Genomic DNA, 7449 nt, shown 5'->3' with positions numbered 1-7449 from the left:
CAACCAGCTTGGGCAGAACTGTGCCCACCCTATGTCCAACTAAACACAACATTGCTACTGCCATGGGAGAATGGCACCCACAGTACCCAGCTGGTAGGACCAGCACAAGCAGTACTGAAACGCTACAAATTGCAGGGTCTATGAGCCCAAATGGTGGGGTGGAACACCAAGCTAAAGAGCCAGGACAGCTGCTGGCAGTGTCCTTTGGCCCATTCCTGGCCAAACAGCTGGCTCCAGTTTCTTGGAAATGCATCAGTTTTAAAATACAATCCTGCCTTCATATACCCGTCTCTCAATGAGGCTGAATTCAACATCAGTGTCATGTGCTCTTGTCCTGCGAAAGGCTCCAGACCAGTGAGTTTTTTCCCAATAGAGGTGCCAGTTCCCTTCAGTGTCTGCTCCAAAGCCAAACATGGAGACCTGTGTGCATGCCAGCCAGAGCCAATGCTGTATGGACACTGGAGCATCCTACAAGCATATGGACAAGCAATGCAAGGGGAGGTACAGTGGCAGCATCTGGTATCACTGGCTGTGCTCACCTAATGGCAGCTGTGCAAGGCAAAGAGCAGGGCTGTGAAGCCGGTGGAGGGCTATCACCCATGATGCTCTGTCCAGTTGTCATGGATGTACTTGAGGAAAACTGGGCTCAGGATCAAAACCTGGGTGGGGAGTGGAGTGGTATGGTGCTCTCCATGCTGGAACAGGACAGTCAGCCCAACACAGTGCAGCCATTGGGTCACTGCCCAACAGAGTTCTGCCTGCCCCTGAGGAGCTGGAGTGCACGGAGCCATTACCTTGTTCCTTTGAACTGTTTAACTCTCACATGTGCTGCAAAAGCAGAGGCAAGCAATGATCATGTAGTACACCCACTGCTGAGGGGACCCATTTCTTTGCAGAGGATATTCATTGTCTCCCAGCACCCAGCCCAGTGGCATCTCCCACCCCTTGAGTTGGCCAAGCAGCATCCCCTGGCCTGGCTGTAGGAAGGGACGCATCAAACTCATGGCCCCAATGTGGGCACAGCTGCCATCCCACACATAGGAGTATGGTACTGCAGGTTGCCTAAGCCCTGTGGGGACATGTCAATGCCCAACTACCTCAAAGTGCAGGGCAGAAGGATGCTCAGTACCTTTTGTGCCATCAGGACTCATGCCAGGTCTCCAGTGAGGCACTAGAATCCCCAGATCCCACTGCACCATCCACGGGGTTTCCAGCACAAAAGACAGCATCCCCCAATGCTGACACACTGTGTGAGTTCTCCAGAGGAGAGGTGGAGAAGACACTGGTCACCCACTACAGGTCCAGAGGTTTGAAGGGAACAAAGACAAGGTGAACATCGGGCCTTAGGTTCACTGCACTCTTCTGGGTACATGAATGTCACTGTAGAAATGAACAAGACACTTCTTTTCTTCATGCACAATAACCCAATCCTTATTGTTCACAGTTCGTATTTATCATATTTATCATAGTTCTAAAGGCATCATGTTTCATTCTAATTGGTAACTTACTGCAAATCAGTTCATTGCTTAGTAGTTGCTAGTGTATGTGTCCATCAAAAACTTTCCTCTCTAATGATGTTTACATTCTTGTTTCATGGGTACAGAATTATTCTCACGGTTAGAGCCTCTATTTTCACAGGTAAAATTCCTTTCTCACAGTAACTTGCTAGGCTAGCTGTTAGCTGCACCCAGCTGATGCAGCAGGCCTAATCTATGATTTTACAAGGGTAACAAGGCTCTTATTCTGTAAGGCTTTACCTATATGCAACACATGAAGAGATGCTTTCTTCTCATGCCAACATCCAGCTCAAAGCCAGTGATCTTTGCTCCATTCATCCTAAAGGACAGCAGGATGGTGTGTCCCAAAACAAAGGTGCATCTTCCCAGGCGCTTGGTCCCACCAGGCAGCGACAGCAGGCCACCCTAGCCAGCAAAGAGTGGATATGGGTGACACAAGGCCTGTGTGTCCCAGGATGCAGGGCTCCGGAAAGCAGGGTCAGCCAGCCACCTCCTTCACAGGGTTTGTGTTGGCAGATTTCAACAGCATGGACAGGGACTGGGGCATGCTAGGGTTCTCAGAAGATAGGGAGAGAGCAAGTCCCTTTAGGTCACCCACCTCAGCACCCAGTCATGAGCATCAATTAGCATCCCATGACTGGACTCTTTCAGCTGCCCAGAGTTTCCCACCACTGCACAAGTCCTGAAGTGAGAAGGGTCCCACGCATCAACTGTCAGGGCCCAGAAGACATTGAAGAGCTGCTGAATTATGGCCTGGAGCTGGATATCACCTGGGACCCTGCAGGGTCTAGGGGAGCAAGCACAGTGACATGCCGCATTAGCACCTCCAACAGTAGCCCAAGGGGAGACAAAATCCCATTTCTCCTAGCAGAGACCTGGGAAAGGGCAGCAAAAACAGATGGGATGTTAGGAAAAGGGTGTAAAACAGCCCAGGGGGCAGGGTATGAAGAGGAGTCTTGGCCCTGACCCACTGTGAACAGATTCAGGGAGCCTGGGAAGACCAACAAGCTCCTGCCCATTGCCTCACTTATCAGCCACCACTGAACTACATCTGAGGAGAGCTCGTGGTGTGCACCTGTCAGCAGAGGCCCTATGGCTGCCTTATAGTGGGTGTTGAACCATGCAGAGCTGTTGGTAGGGGTGGTGCAGTGAGCAGTAGGGGTGTGGAGGAGGGAGGGAACCCAACAGCAGCAATGCCGTCTGTGAGGACTCAGAAACAATGCCACAGGACGAGCAGCACAGGGCACAGGGCCAGCACCACCTTTGTGTACCTCTGTAACAGCGGCCCATGAGCCACCTGCAGTGATGTGTCACAAACACCAGTGGCACCACAGTATGCCTTCTTACCCACCCTGTCTGCCCAGCTTCCTAGGACATCCCTTGGATGCTCATCCACTCTGAGGGAACTGAAATAGCCCAATATTAATTTCCTTTTTTAAGTGTTCATTGATGTTATTGCTGTGTTCTGCTGTTGCCACTGCCACCATTTACTTCAGGCCAGACAGGGTTGGCTGGAAGCATGTGCTGTACAAGAAACTTCTCTCTGCATGCAACACATGTAGGGTCTGTAAACTGACCTGTGAACTAGCAGCAAAGCATCATCACCCTGGCCATGAGTCAAACACCAGCTTCCCCATTCTAAGTGGTGTACATTCACCTACCAAGTCCACAATGCTAGCAGTGAGCTCTCGTCCCCATGCCTGAAGAGAGGCTGGGGCAGAAGAGCCCCACAACCTCTCTGCCCTGCTGAGCCCATGCAGGCACCATTCAGCTCCCACCCTAGCAGTCCTGGGGTTCTGCAGTTTCAAGGGCATTAAATCATTGCCAGGAAGAACATCTGTTCTCTATCAAAAAGCTCTCATGTAGCCTAAGGTCAGAGGGAAAAGGGTTTTCCATTTTTCAGGGAATTCATTAAGTGCTCAGTGACACAGGACTTGGCTTCTGTGGCCCAAGGCAAGAGCGAAGAGCAGAGCTTCATAGCAGCCTTCATCCCAGGGTCAGAAGAGAACACAGCTGGTTTGTGGAGGTATCCCCTCTCTGCTAGAAAATCCCTCATGTTCTCACAGTAGCACCCTGTGCCTCCCTCATTTGCTATGTGTCAGCACTAACTCCATTTCTCCATAGAAACCATTTTCTGCAGCTCCTGGAGAACAGAGCCCTAATGGACATCCCTGCTCACCATGGTGGCTGACTCAGATCTGTGCTCAGATCTGACCCCCAGAACACGTCCCAGACAGCAAAACTGCTGTCCATGGGGTCCAGTCAACAGAGATGGGAGACAGAACAGAGTGGGAGAATCTGTGGATGTGACAGCCTGGTCAGAGAGTGAGAAAACTAGATAAGTGTGACCGTGTTCACAGGGGTTCTTGGATGAGGGAAAAGACGAGGATCTGACTCCATGTTTCAGAAGGCTTGATTTAGTTTTTTTATAATATATATTACATTAAAACTATACTAAAAGAAGAGAGGTTTCATCAGAAGGCTAGCTAAGAATAGAATAGCAAAGAATGATAACAAAGGCTTCTGTCTCAGAGAGAGAGTCCAAGCCAGCTGACTGTGATTGGCCATTAACTAGAAACAACTCTATGAGACCAATCACAGATGCACCTGTTGCATTCCACAGCAGCAGATAACCAATGTTTACATTTTGTTCCTGAGGCCTCTCAGCTTCTCAGGAAGAAAAATCCTAAGGAAAGGATTTTTAATAAAAGTTGTCTGTGACAAATAAGTTTTCCCAGAATTGGCTTGTGAGACTTTAGGGAGTTAGAGATAAACAATGATAACTTCTTATTGTAAACAACTGGCAGGTGTTGTTCTCCTACTCTCGGTTTTCCTGTTTTTTTCGAAGATTGTTTATAAGAAAGGCATTTTGTTAATTAGCCAATCAGGTGAAATATATTGATAATTGACCAATCTGGTCTATCTGTATTGGAACAGTCTATAAAAAGAGAGAATTTGAAGTAAAGCGAGATGCTGTGCAAACCAGCCTTCTGATGTCATTTCTTACATAACAGCAACAAGAATCTGCATGATCCTAGGTGGCTGAAGCCTGCTGTTCCTTCTAATAGCCTGTCCCTTCTAAAAGCCCAGGAACCATCACCCCCATATTAAAGGGGGAAGCACAAACAAGCCATTGCCAGTGCAACTGGAAACCCAGATGTTCGTTCTCCCAGGCATGAAGATGCCATGGAATGCCAGCTCTTCTTCCCACAGGGTGGCTACCAGAGACCCCACACTTTCCCTGCTGGCAGTCACAAGTTCCTATAACTTAATCTTTTGTACTCTTGCAAGCACCCACTCCACTGAGCACGAACGGGTGAAGGTGATGCTACTGGACTCAGTAGCCTCTCCAGTGCTTTTTGCAAGTGCAGCAACTGCGAAGGGAAGAGGCAGTGTTGTACCACGCTGTGGGGAAGAACTGTGGGTGATACAGTAGGGTCAAAACTGCTGTCCTTTCTTCGTTAGTGCCTGCCACTCTGGCATTCTGGCACAGCCTCTCCATGCAGCCCAGTCAGGTTCCCAAGGCCGAATCAGGAATTTAATGATTAAGAAATTCCTCTGGGTGGGAAAATCTGCCTGGAGTGAAGCTGCTCTCCAGCAACGCAGAGCTCTCAACAGCCTTGTACATCCAGCACCTCACCAGGACTTGCACACCTGGATGTAATTTTGGCTCAGAGGGGACAGAGCACTGTGAAATGTGCTCAGCAATTAGAAAAGTACTGCCAGTGAAAAAGCAGTGCAAGCTGAACAGTGATTATTTTATCCAAGGGGAGGTCAACACTTTGCTTTGCAAGGAAGTTTGGCACAAAGATGAAGGATCTAGAAACTCAAACTAGAATAGCACTGGAAAACGCAAAAGGTCTGTATTTACTGGTTACAGGCTCAAAGGGCCTCTGCACCACTACTGGGGGGCTGGGCAGGGACTGTGCCCTGGGCTGTCATGAAGCACATTTTCTGGATCACACAGAGAATAAAACATGGGTGGGAGGAATTGGGGACAGCACAGCCTCTGTGGTGCTGGCTCCACTTGTTTGCTTTCCCAAGCTCCAGTGTGCTCAATCCTTACCACACTTACAAAGACCGTGAACCCTGCAGAACAGCAGTTGATTCTGGAGGAATCAAAGAAGGAGAGAACTTCTTCATCAGCCACAAACCAAAACTAATTCCACTGACCTGATCCCAGAGCCCCTGGCAATGGTGTGAAGAACAAAAATGAGAGACTGGGAGGTTTCGTGTGCAGAGGAGGTGCTGAGGTAGCAGGTCATCTCTGGGCAGTTTGAGAGAGGGATCCAGAAGATGCCTCCTTCTGCTCAAGCATCCTTATGGAGGCAGCTGATTCTTTGCACTAGGCCCCAGGCATGTGCAGGTGCACCATATGGGGTCTCAGTTTCCCAGGGCAGGGTCTGTGCATGGAGCCAGCAGTGCTGCTCACCATGATCTCAAGATCAAGCAAGGTGTCCCTAAGGAAAGGGCTCTGCCTTTGCAGTGTCCTCAGGAAGAAAGATGTCTCCTGCAGCCCAGAGAAGCAGGGCCACTGTAGACACTGCACTCTTCTCCGTGTCCAAAATTTCACTCTGTGACCTGCTAAAAACCTGGAATTATAAACAATACAGGGATAGCATTCTCAGCAATTAGCAGGGAGATGTCAATGCCAAGGAATCACAGCACTGCTGAAAAGAGAAACTGCTAGGGCCAACACCAATTCAGGTCAAAACTAAAGGGGATAAATACTGGCAGATGTGGGAGCTGAGTTGATCCTGGCCTCTGGCCACCTACCAAACTACTCCTCCGAGGAAGAAGGGGTGATACATCCCAAGCATGGCCAGAACATGGATCTGGCTTCTGGAGGAACCAGTGTGGGCCGGACTGTTCCACTGTGCTCAGTCAGATATGCAGATGGGGTCCATGACTTTCAGGCACAACAACAATCAGGCTGGTCATCTAACACCTTTCATCACATGTGGACAACAGCAACATCCACTGTCAGACAACACAGTGCAATCTGGTCCTCCACCATGGTAAGATGCAAGCAACAAACACACATTCAGTCTGGGAACTGGAAAGGGCAGGGACTGTGGACAGGGTGGAGAGCAGCAACAGGGGAAGAGGACATGGCCAGGAAGCAGAAGGACATAGCATGGAGGTTTGAATGAGAAGTATGTTACCAGAAGGTGGGAGATATGCAGCTCCAAGGTGCTCCAAGAGCTGCCAGCATTAGGATGCAGCTGCTGTGCATCATGTGCTTGGCACCCTTTATTGCTGCCATGCTTCCCAAACTGCTGAGATCTGCTGGGATGAGGCTGGTTCCTCAATGCACCCAGAGGCTCCAGCTGTCCAGATATCCATCCTGGACACCCTGGGGCTGCTCCTGGCAGCATTCACACATTTGTCAAAGATCTGTGCTGTGGAAGACCCTGCCTCAGCCCTCAGTCTGCCTGTGTGAGAGCTGTCCTCTCTTCAACCCATAGTGTGGGACCAGTACTAGGCACAGGTTTCCTGTACAAACATCTCCCCCCTTGCTCTTGTCCTCAGCCGACAGGTGCCTGTCACCCGGTGTTATGGGTTCGGGAAGATTCCCATGCACAAAAAACTCGCGACACAGTTAGAATAGCAAAGCAAGTCAATTCTATTTGTTGTGTTAGCAATAAATACATACTGACCCCTGGATGTTGGAGAAGCCGCCAAACAGGAGAAGGAGATAGAGCATGGCTCCTGAGCGGGAGAGGCAGTAGGGCAGCACACCTTCAGGATGTCCCCTGGATCAACATGGTGTGCATGATGTTGTCCTCTCTCTCCACCCCACGACCACACCCTGTATCTCCTCCTCAGGAATGGCCAGTTTCAACATCATCTCACATGGGGTCAATGCATGAGATGAGATCACAACAGCCCATGATCACACTTCCATGCCAACAACAGTTTTATTGTATTG

The 7449-nt window shown here is 49.6% G+C and overlaps 1 pseudogene; it reads right to left on the bottom strand.

The window, feature by feature from the left end:
• Positions 1 to 258: 258 nt before the first annotated feature.
• On the bottom strand, positions 259 to 5782 carry LOC132078431 (CMP-N-acetylneuraminate-beta-galactosamide-alpha-2,3-sialyltransferase 2-like; annotated as a pseudogene).
• Positions 5783 to 7449: the final 1667 nt, after the last annotated feature.

The sequence above is a fragment of the Ammospiza nelsoni genome, chromosome 12 (assembly GCF_027579445.1).
Source record: "Ammospiza nelsoni isolate bAmmNel1 chromosome 12, bAmmNel1.pri, whole genome shotgun sequence".
In the NCBI taxonomy this organism is placed as follows: Eukaryota; Metazoa; Chordata; class Aves; order Passeriformes; family Passerellidae; genus Ammospiza; species Ammospiza nelsoni.
The sequence above is the reverse complement of the archived record's forward strand: the minus strand, read 5'-3'. Positions and strand labels throughout refer to the sequence as shown.